General features: G+C 36.6%; 1 protein-coding gene and 1 long non-coding RNA gene across 2 annotated transcripts in view; both read right to left on the bottom strand.

Annotated features, from left to right (window-relative positions):
* Nucleotides 1-18,523, bottom strand: part of Socs16D (Suppressor of Cytokine Signaling at 16D) — a 687,555-nt gene that overhangs the window by 32,491 nt on the left and 636,541 nt on the right. The window lies entirely within an intron of this gene.
* LOC137249953 (uncharacterized) lies at nt 4,667-5,193 on the bottom strand. The gene is made up of 3 exons (XR_010952644.1): nt 5,084-5,193; nt 4,867-5,023; nt 4,667-4,807 (listed from the first exon to the last, which is right to left on the bottom strand). It is a non-coding gene; the product is annotated as an uncharacterized lncRNA (long non-coding RNA).

Here is an 18,523-nt window from a genome sequence, read left to right as displayed (position 1 = left end):
GGCCCCTCTGTGCTGAAATATTTGATTGAGATGGATTTGCCTCTTCGTGTCCTGCTTATTATGGATAACGCTCCTTCACATCCACCAAGTTTACAAGATGAACTGATTGAAGAGTTTAAATTCATCAAAATTCACTTTTTGCCACCTAATACAACCCCATTGCTTCAGCCCATGGATCAGCAAGTGATTTCTAACTTCAAGAAGCTTTACACAAAAGAACTTTTCCAGCATTGCTTTGACGTGACTGAAAAAACAAATCTTACTCTAAAAGAGTTTTGGAAAGATCACTTCCACATTGGTGCCTGTCTCAAAATTATTGATAAGGCATGGAAAGGCGTTACTAAGAGAACACTCGAATCTTCCTGGAAAAATCTTTGGCCCGACCGCTTTGCCGAATGCACATTTGAAGGACTCGACGCAGTATCTACGGATCCAATAACCAACGAAATAATATTTTTGGCTGACCGTATTGGGCTAGAGGTGGATGGAAATGACATCGCTGAACTTGTGGCAGAGCACAGTGAAGAACTGACTACCGACGAGCTTATAGAATTGCAATGTGATTTACAACAAGATGTTAAGAAGCAAACTTTATCAGACGAGGAGATAGCCGAAGAACAGCAACCGTCTAGTGCAATCAGAGAAATGCTCAAAGCATGGGAGTTTGTGGCATCATACGTTAAAAAGCATCACCCCAGTCAGACAGCGGCAGTACGTGCAACAGAATTATTCAACGATAATGCTGTGTCCCATTTTGAACAAATTTTGAAGGGACGTCAGAAACAAACGACTCTAGACAGTTTTTTGCTTAATGTAGATTAATAATGCTAGGTACTAGGTTTCTTTCAATAAAAATTCAAATTGAAACATATAAGACTGTATTTTTTTTCGACCTGGAACGCATTATTTTAGTTTACATTGATTCTTATAGGAATAATGGTTTTGCTTAACGAACGTTTTGCATAACGAGCAAGATGCTAGAACCAATTGTGTACGTTAACCGAGGGTCCACTGTATATCTTTTGCATACGAAGTTATTGGTTTAACTAAAACTGACTTAAGCTCTTCTATACGTTTTAATCAACAGATGTTTCTTTTTGTTTTAATGGTGTGTTCAATTTATACTTATTATTAAGAATTCATGAGCTTAACACCGGCTTATAATAATTGAATATTCAATTATTATGTTTTTTTCTAAGAGAAACTGAAAAGAAAGAAAGAAACATTTACTGGCATATTGCAATAGTACTATTTCGAAAACCGCCACGAATTCATCGTCAGGCAATTTCGTAAAGTTATCAAAGGTTTCACTGAGATGCGAACCGCGAATCACACGATGAAACTACTGTTGCCTTAACCACTAGGCTATCCTGCTTGTATTTGTCTCCTTGCTTAATTCAGTGTATCTTATTTCTACACTAACAACAAAATTGAGAGATCTATTAATTTGTGTGTATGTAGATTTGTTTTTTTAAAGTTTCTTTTTCGTTGCGAATGAGAAGCTTTGTAAACTCGGGCTCAGTTTTACATATTTATGTTTGTTTGTTTTAATGGTGTGTTCAATTTATACTTATTGTTACGAATATTAGCAAAACTAAGGGTTTTAGCGATACGAACGTTGGCATAAGATTGCAAATAAGGGGAATTGCAGTAAATTCGTTACATTATTATTAAGAATTCATGAGCTTAACACTGGCTTATGGCTTATAATAATTGAATATTCAATTATTATGTTTTTTTCTATGAGAAACTGAAAAAAAAGAAAGAAACCTTTACTGGCATATTGCGATAGTACTATTTCGAAAACCGCCACGAATTCATCGTCAGGCAATTTCGTAAAGTTATCAAAGGTTTCACCGAGATTCGAACAGCGAATCACACGATGACTCTGCAGTTGCCTTAACCACTAGGCTATCCTGCCTGTATTTGTCCCCTTGCTTAATTCAGTTTATTTCATTTCTACACTAACAACATAACTGAGACATTCTGCCTCTATTAATTTGTGTGTATGTAGACTTGTTTTTGTAAAGTTTCTTTTTCGTTGCGAATGAGAAGCTTTGTAAACTCGGGCTCAGTTTTACATATATATGTTTGTTTGTTTTAATGGTGTGTTCAATTTATACTTATTAAGAATTCATGAGCTTAACACCGGCTTATTATAATAGAATCTTCAATTATTATGTTTTTTTTCTAAGAGAAACTGAAAAGAAAGAAAGAAACATTTATAGGCATATTGCGATAGTACTATTTCGAAAACCGCCACGAATTCATCGTCAGGTAATTTCGTAAAGTTATCAAAGGCTTCACCGAGATTCGAACCGCGAATCACACGATGAAACTGCAGTTGCTTTAACCAATAGGCTATCCTGCTTGTATTTGTCTCCTTGCTAAATACATTTTATCTTATTTCTACACGAACAACACAACTCAGACATTCTGCCTCTATTAATTTGTGTGTATGTAGATTTGTTTTTGTAAAGTTTCTTTTTCGTTGCGAATGAGAAGCTGTTTCATTTATGCGATAGATATAAAAATTTTCTATGTCCTCTCTTTGAATATTGAAGTTTGTAACATATTTTACTTCGTCAGTAGTATTAATAGTTTTTAAAATAGGATTTTTCGTATCAACGACAAATTTTAAAATAAAAATACCAAGCTCATGAGAATCGACAAAAACTGGATTTTCCGATTTATTCAAATTAAAAACTTCACATCTTGGTAGAATTACAAGAGTATCTGTTGAAGTGCTATGCAAAATAAAAAATATTAACTCTTTCTGTCCCTAGTTCTATCGTTATTATGCCATTCGCATAATTGATTATGCATTTGTTTGCTGTTAAAAGTATTTGCCTATTATACCGTCTGAAGGAATATTAAAGTTGTCATTAACAACATGAATAGTCAGAGGACAAAATATATTTGAAACTTCTATGTTCGTACTAACTGTGCCTAAAGTTGTCACTGTGTCTGTTGTTGCACCTGTTATATTTTTTACATTACTGTTATCTACTATTGCGTCACTTGCTAAACTAGAAATTTTTATAAGTGAAATATCTGCCTGGGAATCCACAAGGAAAACCATATTTTATAAGAATCACATCGATGAAGTCAGAATAATGTAAATTTAGATAATATATTGATTTAAAGGTATTTAATCGAATGCACCTGCTATCTCAGTCTTCGCTCTTGAGGGGCTTCGGCATTTAAAGAAAGAACATTGGCTGAATTTCTGTTATTTAAACGCTGATTATTTGAATTACTGTTATTTGCAGACCCATTGTTATTTCTATTATAATTGTTGTTGTAATTATTAGACTTATTGTTGCCCCTATTATAACTAGTATTTCGAAAATTTAAATTATTGTTAGGCGTATTTGCATTACCGTTGAATCTAAAATTGTTATTGTATCCGAAATTACTGTTACTTCTAAAATTCCCTCGAAAACTATTAGATCTTACAGGACGTGACCGATACGCTAACATCTGCCGCTCTTTTACCTCCTGTTCACGCTCAGTAATCATTTTAGCAACAACATCCTTTGAATTCTTGAAAGTTGTTGATGCAAGAATGGACTTTACCATATTTGAACGGTTGTTCAACTTACACACAGTTACAGTTTGCCTTTGTCATACCTTCAATGATCAAAGAGCGTTCTAGCGAATCAGAAAGATCTTCTACTTGTTTTGAAAAATCAGCAAAATTATTATTGTTTACCCGTAAGGCCTCAATTTTACCCGCAACAACCTTAGAGTTATCTGGCCCAATTTTGCTACGTAACGAATCTTGTTGTATGTCTTAAAGCCAAATTAAACTTCCTTAACACTAACGCAATAGTCGTAACCATACCCACATCCATAGCCATCTCCAAAGTGATCTCAACTAAACATCCCGTGGCATATTTGCAGTCGCATTCATATTGACATGTTAATGTATTTCACAGGATATATTCAGATTTTATTAAAACATAAAAGGAAATTAAATAGAAAAATCAGTCAATTTCTTTATAAACTAAAAAAATAGGGTTTGCTATTGAAAGGCTGGCGTTAAAAAGTGTAAAGAGGCAGACATACAAATATGTATAAAAAGTGCAAATACAAAAACTTCTTACTTACATATATTTGTATGCCTGCCTTTTTTGGTAATTGTTTACTTTAGCTCGAAACTGATTAGACACGTCCAGAAATGTTGAGAGAGGTGTCGGGTGACCTCGGTATCAATAATCCGAAGGCGAAAACTAAAAAAGTTTATTTATGGCAATAGATATTTTAAAAAACAGGTTTCAAATTTTTATGTGGCTGTATTTTTGATTCTACACACACACACAATTATGGAGAAATAATTTAGATCGCGTACCCGGTGTTGGATCAGGCTGTCGATTTTGGCTCAACCGGGGCTTATTTGATTTTTCTGAACACCGCCTGATTTTTTTTCTTCAAACTCAATATGACGGAGCACATCATGGACCCAAATGCACTTATATCAGCACTGTAATTCTCGCGTCGAGCTCTACGCGTACATACATCCCCAAAAGTTTGGACGGTCTCCATTATGGCAGCGTACAATTCATCACGCAAAACTGCCGTTCGTTTTCGTCCGCGAGACGTTGATGGTTCAGACTGCGGTTGTGGCATCGGAGACAACTGAGATAAAGCAGGTGACGGCTGGGCTGGAGGAATAGGAGGGAACTGTGTATTTATAGATAGCAGTTCAGGTAAAGTGGGAGTTGCAGAGCGTGAATCGCAAACGGTGGGTGTAATTTTGCCACCTTCAGCACTTCTGTTTATATTTTGAGAGCTCTGCCGCATTCTGTTGTAATAGAAAATTTATTCATAATCAAACGTGTTAAGTAATTCCATTATACTTACGGTCGGGGTATAATGTGGGCACTTAAGAACTGAAGGCTCTCTAAGAAAACCCACTGCCTTCCATCAGACGCGCCACTTCCTGAAGTGTTTTTACTGCTTCTTATCTTTTTACTAAAACGCTCTCGTAAATTTCCCCATCGCCTTACTGCTACTGCCACTATTGGAAATAATCATACCTATGTACGCACATATTATAAGATTATTCATTATTACTTACCATCCACACTTAATTTTCTGCTATGTCCTTCCCAGAGGCACTTTTTTATTTTCGTCCTTAAAATCTTGGTTTGCCTTGTCATAAAGGCATGGGAAATCGCGTACAAATTCAATTAATTTGCAGTCATCCATTATGATTTGCATAAACAATAATCGAAATTAATCTTTCAAATAAACGAAACAATAGAATTTTTAATTACCAAAACAAAAAACCGGAAACACAAAAATTTATATACATATACACAAAATGGCAAAAAAATAGGCGAATGAACAATCAGCTGTTTGTGGATATGGCAGAAAACCAAAATACAATTGGTTGGCTATGGTATGGTTATGGCGTTAGCGTTATGGTATGGCACCATTAATCGATTAAATTGATTTCCATAAGGTAGGGTCGATCAGCTGTTTTATCTGGTTATGGCTTTTTGGTTATATGTCACCATTAATCGGCCCTTTAACGATTCACTCATTCTGACATACTTACAAACATATGAACAAACACGCTTTAGCACAATCCAGAGGTCAGTCAACTGACAGCCCAATTAAAAATCATATTTCTTTTGAATGCACTTCTTATGCATACGACATTCATATGTAAGTATGTATGTACATACATTCACTGCACAATATATGTACTTATGTACATACCATACTTTTACTTAGCTCGTTAGTATTAAAGTAAATATGTAGAATAATACATAAGAAATTATTGGAAGTAGTTCTGGATATAAATAGAAAAGTATTATCAAATAAAGAACATTTGTATTTGAACTCCAATCAACACGCTTTTCACTTTTATAAATACAACATGGCGATCCTGCCAGATCACAACAAGCAATTTGCTATTACTCAAGCAAACTGCTAAAGATCTAGCAAAGAGCCTGGAGATCCTGCCTGGTAAAGATCCTGACAAATAACAATAGTATTTTGTAATTGAAAAACAGGACTAATTTAAAAAATTCTGAAAATTAGCAAGCTGCAGTAAAAACAAGATTTGATACAATTTTGCACATTTATTGCTGGAGGAGATTTGCTGAAGATCTTAAAAGATCCTGCCCAACCTGCTACTACGGCATACTACGGCATACTAATTCGAACAACAACAATTTAGACAGGCAGCATGTCTGGCGGCTACTACATATTTTTATCAATAATACAACATTAATTAATACTAAGAATACGGCTCGGATTGGTCATTCTGAATACCGGCGCGACCCCGACATATCGGCGACCAGGCTTTGGACACTCTATCCCTGATATTACATTAGTATCGGAAAACCTGCTGCAAAGGCGGCTGGATGGAGGGTGATGGAGGATCTCACGGGTAGTGACCATAACTACATCACCTTCCATCTTAATGACTCAGGGCAAAGTCGGACAGAGAGACCGCCCCGTATGAAAACAAAGGGGGACGCCTCTAAGGTTGACGCTGAACAACGCATGCAAGACCTCAATGCCACGAAAAGGGCCTAGGAGAGGTAAAAAACAAGTGCACTGGTGGGGTAGCGAAATCGCCGAACTACGCAGGGTATGCCACAGAAAGCGAAGGCTGGCAACCCGCGCACGCAGCAGGCCTGACGCGCTAGAGCATGCGGAGACATACAAAAGAGCAAAAAAGGTTCTCTGTGCCGCCATAAAGCAAAGTAAACTTGATAGCTGGAAAAAGCTTTGCAAAGAAGTTGATCGTGATCCTTGGGGACAAGGGTATAAAATAGTAATGGGGAAATTCGGCCCACCGAACCAAACGATGGATGAGGGAAAGATGCGAAGTATAGTAGATGCTCTGTTCCTCACTCGCACAAGCAGAGAGGGTGACCACGTCACCAACGAAGGCCACGACGTGCAGCCGTTCAGTGAAGGTGAGCTAAAAGCGGCCCTACACAGAATGAAGCCCGGTAAAGCACCAGGACCGGATGGGATACCAGCTGAAGCAATAAGACTGGCTGCTAAGAGCAGTCCCGAATTGCTGTTGCACATGTATAACAAATGCCTGGAAGCCAGGATCTTTCCTACAAGGTGGAAGACAGCGCACCTCGTGCTAATCCCGAAAGGCAAGGGAGACCCGAACTCCCCGTCGTCTTTTCGACCATTATGCATGCTCGACATGGCCGGGAAAATGATGGAAAGCCTCCTTAAACAACGGCTGATAGCAGCCATTGACGATGGAGGTGGTCTGTCCCATCGGCAGCATGGGTTCCGGAAAGGTCACTCCACAATAGATGCCATAGCCGAGGTTATAAATGCGGTAAGGAAAGCCGAAACCGCGTGCCACCAAGTTAGGCCGGTTGTCTTACTGGTCACGCTGGACGTGAAAAATGCCTTCAATTCCGTCAGGTGGGACGATATGCTCGAGGCGCTGAAACACTCTTTCAAGGTACCTCCTTATCTACAAGCCATATTAGGGGACTACCTAAAAGATCGCTGGCTCACGTACGAAACAAACCAAGGTCAGAGAAAGGTGAGGATAACAGGCGGAGCAGCCCAGGGATCGGTGTTAGGTCCCGACCTCTGGAATGCTTCGTATGACAGCCTCCTTCGTTTGCACATGCCAGAGAGTGCTTTTCTTGTCGCTTTCGCAGACGACGTGACTGACGTAATTACAGCACGGAACTGCGAGCTGGCGCAGCTTAAATTAAACCAAGTAATGCGCGGTGTAAATAGATGGATGAGTGACCGTGGACTTCAGCTCGCGACAGCGAAAACTGAGATCGTAATCCTCACGAAGAGACGAATTCCCACCATTACGAATATGATGGTTGGAGAACAACAAGTACAAACACGCAGCTCCACGAAATACCTTGGGGTGAGGCTAGATAGCAAACTAACCTTCTCGGAACACTTTCAAGGAGCCTGTGAGAAAACTGCACGGACCATAGGATACTTAAGCCGATTAATGGCAAACACAGGCGGGCCAAGGCCATGTATAAGAAAGCTGCTTGCTTCCGCTTCGGATTCTTTACTCTTGTACGGGGCAGAAATTTGGGCGGATGCAATGAAATTCCAAAAGTATCGAGCAGCTATTACTTCTGTCCAACGCAGAGGGGCGCTACGAATTGCCTCAGCTTACCGCACGGTATCCGCAGACGCAGTTCTTGTTATTGCGGGAACCATACCGATACATCTTCTCGCTGAGGAGAGGAAATCAATTTACCACCTCTGAGGAGAAGTACGTAGAGATGTTGCTGCCGCGCAGGCGCGAAAAGATTCTATCCGTCGCTGGCAACAGCAATGGAGCTGCAGCACTGCAGGCAAGTGGTCCAGGGAACTGATTCCCGAGCTGGAGCCATGGTTAGAACGGCCACATGGAGAGGTCGACTTCTACCTGACACAGTTTTTAAGTGGCCACGGCTACTTCCGGGAATACCTCCACAGGATGGGCAAGGTTGAAAATCCGAATTGCTTATACTGTGGGTTCATAGACGACGTACGCCACACCTTTTTCGAATGCGATCACTTTGCACAGCAACGAAGAAGAGTGGAAGTAACACTAGGCGACCTATCCCCGGGCAGTGTCATCCATAAAATGACCTGCGGAAATGACAGATGGGACATGGTCAGCAGATATGCAAGGAATATTCTCCTCGGTAAACGGCAAGATGGTTGCTTAGCCCAATAACGTGAGAGTAGCCAAAGAGCTCACGTAGCGCGCTTCCGTGCCCGAAGTTATGCTAAACGCGGTCCCAGGTGCGGAAAATGCGCGGGCCGTGGGAGGTTAGGTTTTAGTGGGTAGACCATGAAGAAAAAGAAAGGGAGTCCTACACTCGGAGAGGCTCGCTGCTACAGAGAGTAGCACCGAGGCTTAAAAACCCGGTTAGTGCATAAAGCATTTCCTCCTTCCACGTAACAAAACAAAAAAAAAAAAAAAAAAACCTAAGAATACTTAGAAAATTCTGGCGTTCTCACGGCTGCTCAACCAGCAGCAGAAAATTTTATATGCTTAGGAAATTTTTTTGAAGAATAGTAAATAAAATTTAAATTTAAAGAAAAATTAAAATGCTCAGGATAAAGTAAGAAAATTTTTTCGGATTTACATGATGACACAAATAACGAAAGAAGGGTTCGATGCCAGCTTTAAAAAAAAAAATGGCACAAACTGAGCCTAAAAATAGAAAAAGTTTGAAGCCCAAAGTGGCACAGAAAAGAAATGGCTTTACTTTTAAAAAATATTTTGTAAAATTCATTAAATAAGAAAAAATATACTGTACTTAACATTTAATAATTAGAAATAAAAATAAATAAACTACAACATTTTTTAAGAAAAATTTTAAGTATCTAAATTAGAAATGCAAAATATCAACGTAGATCAACATTTTTAAGAAAATTAAAAATTTTTAGGAATACATTTTTTAAATAATAAATTTTCTAATGTTAATTAAATAAGGAAAATTTACAAAAGTTGTAAGTAAAATGGAATGTTTAGATAAAAACAAAGAAAATTTTATTAAAGCTTAAATTAGTTATTTTTCTAAGAAACAGGAAAGAAAATTTGTATCTCCTCTACAAAATGTCTTGTTGAACAAAGATAGCACACGGCATTATGATAGCGATAGCCGAATATGAAGTAGGAAAAGGAAACTCTGAAACATCAGTCGTGCTATTGACCATTGCAACAGCACGATACTCAAAAATTATATGAAAGTTAAATATAGGCAGTAGAAAAATGTTCAAGACTGTATCTAAAAAATTTCCAATTGAACAAGATACAAATACAAATAGAGCAGCAAACATTTGAAAATAAAACTTTATGCAATAACCCTCGAAATGCTTCAATCAACGGTAGAATTTACTAAGACAGCTTTATCAGCGCTGTCCAAGGTAGATGGCAAACCAAGAATTTGCATAATTTCTTTGAAAGCTCTTGATATCTTTAAAGAAATCAAGGATAGTCATGAAGCAATATCAAAATTCACAGTAGTAGTTCCTATTAAAGTTATCGAAATAACAACTATGAAGGCTGTCAAGGTAAAAGATTTATACCACACATATATGTAATACTCTTATATTGCTACAAAAGGCTAGGTACATTCCCAAACATCAGAGTGCCGATATATCGCTGTTTAAAAGTTTTTGTTTTTGTATTCAATAATCGAATGTACATAAATTTAAATTTTTTCTTATCACACTTATGCTGCTGCAATCACAAAAATTGTATAGGCTGTCTTGTTTTGATTTCGAATTAAAAACACATTGCGAGCATTTTCTATTAGCAATATAGGAGTATTACATATATGATATCACAGCCCTGATAAAATAATACATTTTTACAAAATAATGATTGATTAAAAATCTTGTGTCGGTGGAAATATGCAAATACTATAAGTTACTACAAGACCGTAAATCAGAAAACCAGCCAATAATAACAACAGGAATGAAGAAAGAGTCACAAAAAGAACCTTAATATATATATGAAGCGCCATATAACTTTGCAAAAGAAAATGCGTAGCAATATAGATACAAGCAACCTGATTGTTGAGGAAGAGATTGACTTAGAACAATACTTGACCAGGCTGTACACGTGCTGTACAAATGCCGGCAATCTAGGACTTGTAAGAAAATAAAAAGACAGTTGTCCCTTAGGAGACAAATTGGTCAGGAATTGTAATGTTTAATAGTCGGTGGTTCAGCAAAGAGGACCGAGTTCTCTATTATACAAGTCTTTTTCTTCTTAAACGTAACAACGAATGTCAATGCATAGATATATAGAGAGTGATAGATTTGGCGTTGCCATACTATATAAATAATGTGTATATATTTATACTCTATAACTCTCTCCTAAAGATATTTGTATACCTACATACATACGTATATACATGTATCGAGTATATTATTTTTGTAATTCAAAACTTAAATTTTTATATATATATATACATATGTACAAATATATTTTATATCCTGATTTATATATGTGAAATTTTCCTTATGACTAATTTTCAATTATGATTTTAATCGAAAAGTAGTGACTTCAATTGTTCCGGTTGCCATTTTTGTTATATCCTCGAGGAGCTATCCATTCTGCGATTTTCTCTTTAGCTCTTGCGGCTGTTTGCCTTGTTTCAGGTCTTTGAATAACGTTCGGAATGGAATCGTTTGAATCTTCACATATATCATCCTCCACTGAAGAGTCATCAATTACAACAAGAGGCTCTTCTGATTGTACAACAGCACTGGGTTCCGGCGGCCCATTTGTTTCTTCGAAAGGTTCCTCAGACAATGTTTCTGAAGTTTGTTCGGAACCGATGACAATTTGATCTAAATGTCTTTAATATCACGTTTATCGCGTGTTAAATAGCATGTGTAATTTCTTGGGCCTAACCTGTTTTTTATTACAGCAGGGGACCATAATGCTTTGTTTGGGTTTTTGTAGTCTCGAACATAAACGTTCTGACCTACAGAAAAACTTTGGTTGCGTTTACCTTTGAAATTTTTTAGTTGATTTATTTGCTTAGACTGAATAATGTATTTCGTGGTTGGTGGTCTCATGAGACTAAATCGAGATTTCAATTCGCGATTAAGTAAAAGTTTTGATGGAGATTCATTGTTTGTACAATGCTTTGTGATACGATAATCGAATAAAAACCGTTGTAAAATTACATCAAAATTACTTACATCATTTTGCTCTAAAGTAGCTATAAGAGATTTTTTTACTGTTTTTACAAAATTTTCTACTTGTCCGTTAGTGGACGGTTGACCTGGTGCAGTCAGACTTAGTTTAATGCCATTTGTTTTAGCAAAAGTTTGGAATTCCACAGAAGTAAAATGTCTTCCGTTGTCGCTTACCAACACATCACACAAACCAAATCGACTGAAGACTTCTCGTAATTTAGTTATGGTAAAGGAAGTGGTTATGACCTTAGTTTTGAAAACTGCAGGTCACTTCGAAAAAGAATGTATGATTAAAAATAAGTGATATCCATGAACGGGGCCAGCAAAATCCACGTGAATACATTTCAGAGCGGAATAAGTTGGTTGCCATGGAGTTAAGGAACTCTTTTCAGGACTAGCTTGGTATTTTTGACATGGCTCGCAAGTCTTTATCATGTTTTCAATGTCTTTATCAATATTTGGCCAATACACGTACGATCTAGCTAGTGATTTGGTTTTGCCTATACCTAAATGTTATTTGTGTAGTTCTTGCAATACAAATTTTTGTAATTTACTCGGAATCACCGTGCGATAACCCCATACAATACATCCTGACTCAATCGTCAGCTCGGATGCTTTCATTTTAAATGCATGAAATTCATTGCCAGTTAAATTAAAAACTGTACCATTTAAAATCGAATCTGACACCTTTGACAGAGTAGCATCACGTCGTGATTTTGCTATTGTTAGAAAATCTAGTTGAAGCGGACTTACAAATTCCACATAATTAATGTATGTACTTTCAAGCTTTGTGCCCGGCATGTCAGTTTGACCTATGTGTGATAAACTATCCGCACTATTTAGAGAACCTTTGATATACTCGATTTTATAGTTGAAGCCTGATAGTATGAATGCCCATCGCTGCTGCCATTATTGGTATACCTTTGCGATCACAAAAATAGTGAGCAATGGTCTGTGATCAGTTTGGAGTGTAAAATACATACGCTGAAGATTATAGCTAAGGCTTCCTTCTCAATGGTGCTATAATTCAATTCCGCATTATTTAATGCTCTAGAGACGTAAGCTATTGGTCTCATTGTACCGTCTTCATACTTGTGCGACAAGACTCCCGCAATGGCTGTGTTGCATGCGTCGGTGGACAGAACTATTGGTAGTACCTGATTAAAATGTACTAAAACTTTATCAGAGCAGATCTCTGATTTCATCAGATCAAATGCTTCTTGACAGTCAGAATTCCATTTGAATTCAATATCTTTTTTAAGTAATTTGTACAAGGGGGACATTTTCTGCGCAAAATTTTGTATAAACCTTGAATGATGGTTCCAATAAACGCTCGAAGCTCTGAAATATTTTTGTGTGTTGGTGCATTGAGTACGTTCGTAGTTCGTTCTTGGTTTCTGGTTAAACCATCTTTTGTGAAGTCAAATCCCAAATAAGAGATTTTTGTTTTAGAGAACTCGCATTTATCGATATTAAGTTTCAAGCCAGCTGCTTTTAACTTGTTCAAGACTAGTCGTCCTGTTTTCAAGTGCTGAGTAAGATTTGGATCCGTGATCGTTATGTCATCTTGATAGACAAGCACGTTCTTGATGGAGCACAACAAGTTTTCCATTACCTTTTGGAAGATTGCTGCCGCAGGTTTTACACCAAATGGCAATTTAGTCATTTTAAAAATTCCTTTGTGTGTACTCCACGTACACAATTTTTGTGCCTCTTCATCGAGAACTAATTGGTTATATGCATTTGACATATCTAATTTCGTAAACACTTTACCTCCTTCTATTGATGCAAATATTTGATCAATTCGTGGCAAGGGGTATCTAAAGTCAATCAAAAATTTATTTACTGTGACCTTATAATCACCGCAAATTCGAATTTCTCCTGACGGTTTGAGAATCGGAACAAGTGGCGTTCCCCAATCTGAATTGTCGACGGGAACCAGCATGCCTTTTTCAACTAAATCATCTAATTTTTTTTCAATTGTTGCACGCCATGCTATGGGTATGGGTCTTGTTTTGAAAAACACAGGTACTGCATCATTCGCAATAGGTAAGGATATGGTTGAGACACTGTATTTACCTTAGCCATTTTCAAATACTTCAGCAAATTCTACTTTAATTTGTTCAATTATTTCACTGTACGCATTTAAATAATTCACTGAATTTGAAGTATGAGAAACACTATTGGAAACAGAATATGTCTGAGAAACATTAGAATCTAACTCAATGGAAGATCACTTCGGATTTAAAAAATTCACTTGATTGTTTGAGGTTGGCTTAAGTTGAATCAAATCAAAACTCAAAGAACGAAGAAAGTCTCGCCCTAATAAAGTTGGCCTATTCGAATTTGTAACTACAAATTTACCATATACTTTTTGCCCATTGAAATTCACACAAATTTTGAACTCACCAATAATATTGATCAGATTACCTGTGTATCCGGTATGTAGTACCGAACATTGTTGAAGAACACCTCCATCGAAACATGAGTCAAATGTATTAGCTGACATCAGAGAACAAGGGGCGCCGGTATCGCAAAGTGTAGAGAGTCTTGCTCCGTTAACCACAACTTCCAGTGTATAATGATTCAGAGCCACGTTTCCTTCGATGGCATGCCCGGAAAAATTGAAATCGCTATTTTCATTCATATCAATGCTGTATATGGAATCAAAAAAATTGTTAGAAAATTTCTCATTTGGCGAATGAACAAATTGAACATTTTTATCACACTTAACTTTACGATTGCAAATGTTTGCCAGATGCCCAACTGCGCCACTCGAATGGCATGTGCTGTTCTTAAATTTGCAGCTATTGGAGTGGTGGTTCTTCCAGCCGCAATGCGTACATTTCGACCCTTTGCTTCCTTTGCTGTTGTCCCCCGACTTCACTGTATTGTTTTTGTAATTTTTGTTGGTGGTTTTACCACGTTGTTTAATGTAGTTAACCTCAATGTCGTTGCTTGACTGAGCGAGCTTCGTTTCACGTATTTACGCTTTTTGTAATGCCTTTGAAAGTGGCAACTTTTCATCTTCTTCTGTAATTTTCTCGAAAATTTTTCCAGGTAGTTCGGCTACAAATTTGTGCAAAATAATGGTATCCAAGGCTGTACCAAAATTACAATTTACCGCTAGTCTTTTGACTCTAGCGAACCACGCGGACAAACTTTCACTTTCAGCACGTTTTGCTGCGTAAAATCGTTTGATTTCATTAAAAACAATGACCGGAGGTGTAAATTGTTGTTTTAGAACGTCGCACAATTCTTTGTATGACTTTGTACTTGGCAGCGCTGGACTACAAATTCCTCGCAAAACGGCGTATGCTTCTGATCCAATTGTTTTCAGCAATGTAGAGACTTTGTCAGTGTCTTCACTGCACTTTATCTCCAAAAAATGCAGTTCTAGTCGCTCGTGCCATAATTCCCAATTTTCGGTGATTACAAATTCTGGCATAGATGCTGCTTGAAAAATTCTCATTTCTTTCGCCATTTTCAACTTACGTTATTTGTCGAAATCCGTATTGTAAATTACAATAAAATTGTTGCAAAATGTTTTGCTGTGTGTTTTTTTTTTTAATATTTAATAAAAATTTGTTGATTGCTTGCACGTGGTTATCTAACCTCTAATGTTTAATAGTCGGTGGTTCGGCAAAGAAGACCGAGTCCTTTATTATACAAGTCTTTTTCTGCTTAAACATAACAACGAATGTCAATGCATAGATACATAGAGAGTGATAGATTTGGCGTTGCCATACTATATAAATAATGTGTATATATTTATACTCTACAGGAATAATCTATACTACAGTCAAATTAAAAAAAAAAAAAAAAGAAAATAGATAAAAAATTATAGATAGAAAATTAAAATAATTCTTTATAAATATCATGACGATTCTGTTTGGCCGCCTATAAAACGCATGCCACAGAAGGTCAGGTAAAAATATTGCTGGAAAATATGAAAAATATAAAAAGTACAATTAATAAAAATAAAAATTTGCATCCACTGTACCTCCTTCGATTCATTGGTTCAACTACTACTACCCTAAATTACCTTGCTCTTCCACCAACTACAACTTTTCAATTTAGTTACAGATTTATTATTTTATATGTTCTAAGTTTAATAGAACTTAAATGAAAAGAAATAACAATAACAAAATTTTCTTTAATAAAAACAGTTAAAGTAAGGATATCTAAAGCATCTATCTTTATTATTTTAAGAAATATCACATTATATATATTAGATTGTCCTGTTTCACCTAGGAAAGCCTCGCCCTTCATAGAGGTCATACTTTCAGATAATAGGATTCTTTATAACTAGTTAAGCTAGATAGTAGATATATAAAAAAAAAAAAAAAATAAATGTAAGGCGCGATAACCTCCGAAGAGATCTAAGGCCGAGCTTCTCTTCCAATTTGCGTCGTGCTCCTCTTGATTTTTCCCTACAAATTGGCCGGACGGGACCTACATGTTTTATGCCGACTCCGAACGGCATCTGCAAGGCAGAGAAGTTTTCACTGAGAGATTTTCATGGCAGAAATACAATCGGAGCGCTTGCCAGACACTGCCGAGGGGCGACCCCGCTTAGAAAAATTTTCTTCTAATTGAAAAATCTTATTTCTAAAATTTTGATGTTGCTTTGCCCGGGAGTTGAACCCAGGGCATACGGTGTGATAGGCGGAGCACGCTACCATCACACCACGGTGGCCGCCAGTAGATATATAGGACCCTTTGGAATAGAAAACATTTATAGGAAAAATAATTTTACTTTAATTACACTTTAATTTCTTGTAGAATAGAAAATATCAATAGAAAAAATATTTTTACATTTAATCCCTGTAGAATAGAAAATATCAATAGGAAAAATATTTTTACATTTAATCCCTGTAGAATAGAAAATATCGATAGGAAGAATAATTTTACCTTAATTTCCCTAATATAGCAAATATAAATTAAAATAAGAAAATAATAGTTCATAAAAATAGGCTTAAACTATTATAAATAAACTTTACCGACAATATAATTACAATTGAAAGCATTCCACTTTATTTATAATTTCCAATAAGTAATAGCAACTCAACATGCACACATGTAGATATGTACAAACAAATATCAACATAATGTGTAAACGTCAAGCTGTAAAGTTAATTTATATCTGTGCTCTTGTTTTTTTTAATAAATTAATTGCTTAATATTAGTAAAATTGGTTTTTGTTGTTGACATAAGTAGTGAAGTGTAATCATTGAGTGGGCTACATCAAGAAATTTAATTAAATTTCAGTTGTTTAGTTGAATTTTTAATATAAAATTAAATATTTTCATAAATTTTGCTATTAATATGTTTACATACAGTTGAATTGCCGAGTTGTTTGCGTTGTGTTGTTGCTGTTGATAGGCTTCAAATTTCATAGTGTAATTGTTTTTATTTTTGATTTTGCGTGCACAATTCATTTATCTTTTTCATTTTCACAGCTGTTTGCGCGGTTTGTTCAGTGTTATCTCAGTGTATCTCAAACTGCTCAAAGCGTATCCCAATTTAACAGCTATTTTCAAACTGTTTTTATTTTCTCCTTGTTATAACCCGTGTTGCTATTTATTAATTTATTTTCAATTAATCAATTTACTCTCGCTATTACAATTTCTTTTTTTCACCTCTTTATTTAAATTAAAATGGCTTGCATATATTCTAACTGTTTGATAAATAGTGATTTCCATCCCTTCGTGGCATGCTGGCTTTGCGATGGGCTCGCCCATATGAAGTGTGCCGGTTTGGCAGCAAGAGTGGTTGACGCACTCAACGATAGTGATAAGGGAGTTCGTTGAGCGTGTTTGAAATCTAGACCAACTAAGATTGATCTTTTCAAAGTTTTCAAACAGGCTCGCGATGGTTTCTCTGAAATAGGTAGAGAGTTAGCCGCACTGTCCAAGAAATTCACACAATACGACAACAATAAACAAGTTAGGTCTTTCAAATATCCGAATGACATAACAAACGCAAACATTCCACATGGAAACCGTCAACCTACCAGTGCTTCCTCTAGTGCCCCGACACTTGATGCCGTTGCAGAAGTTCCTGCACCCGTAGTTAGTTCACCGCCAACTATCGAATTAATAAATCTGGCATCCCCAAGTCCCTTAACGGCCCAGCCATCTTCATCAAAAGTTTCTTTAACAAAACCTAACAAATCTTCTATAAAAAGTAATCAGGACCCCCAAACCCCTCTACGGAATCCGAACCACCGACTAGTAATCTTATTGTTGTCCCTATTAAAAAATCTATTTTTGTGTCAAGATTTGATAAAGACACTACAGAAGAGGGTCTAAAGTCGTACATCATCGATAAACTTAAATTTGATAACGTGACAGTGCGACTTTTCGTCTTTTAGGATTGATGTATCCACACAACATTTTGAAACTATATTAAGTAATTCTTTTTGGCCGCCTGGTGATTTTGTGAGGGAACTCGAACGTAGGCGTAACAATAGTACCATGGTTCAACTATATACAGGTTGGCTCATCTGTAAAGCAACAAAATATGTCTGTTCAAATTGTCAAAATCTGTGTATTGGTGTTGGTGCGAATGGTATGGAATGGAAACATAAAACTTAGCAGTTTTTGTATGTGTAAGTAAAATGTTGCCAATGTGTTGGTTTCATATTGAGTTTGCCATCTCCTTTTGACAATCCCTTCGACCATGCAATCACATAAATAAAGTCAGCTGATGAGATGAGCCAACCTGTACATAATTGAACCATGAATAGTACCCTAAATATCGCTACACTTCCTCATAACAATATTGGATCAAACAACTGAATGCTAAATCGGCCCTAAATTTATTTTATCAAAAT

Source organism: Eurosta solidaginis, chromosome 4 (assembly GCF_040869045.1).
Source record: "Eurosta solidaginis isolate ZX-2024a chromosome 4, ASM4086904v1, whole genome shotgun sequence".
Classification (NCBI taxonomy): domain Eukaryota; kingdom Metazoa; phylum Arthropoda; class Insecta; order Diptera; family Tephritidae; genus Eurosta; species Eurosta solidaginis.
Note: the sequence above shows the minus strand (reverse complement) of the source record. Positions and strands in the feature narration are given on the sequence as shown.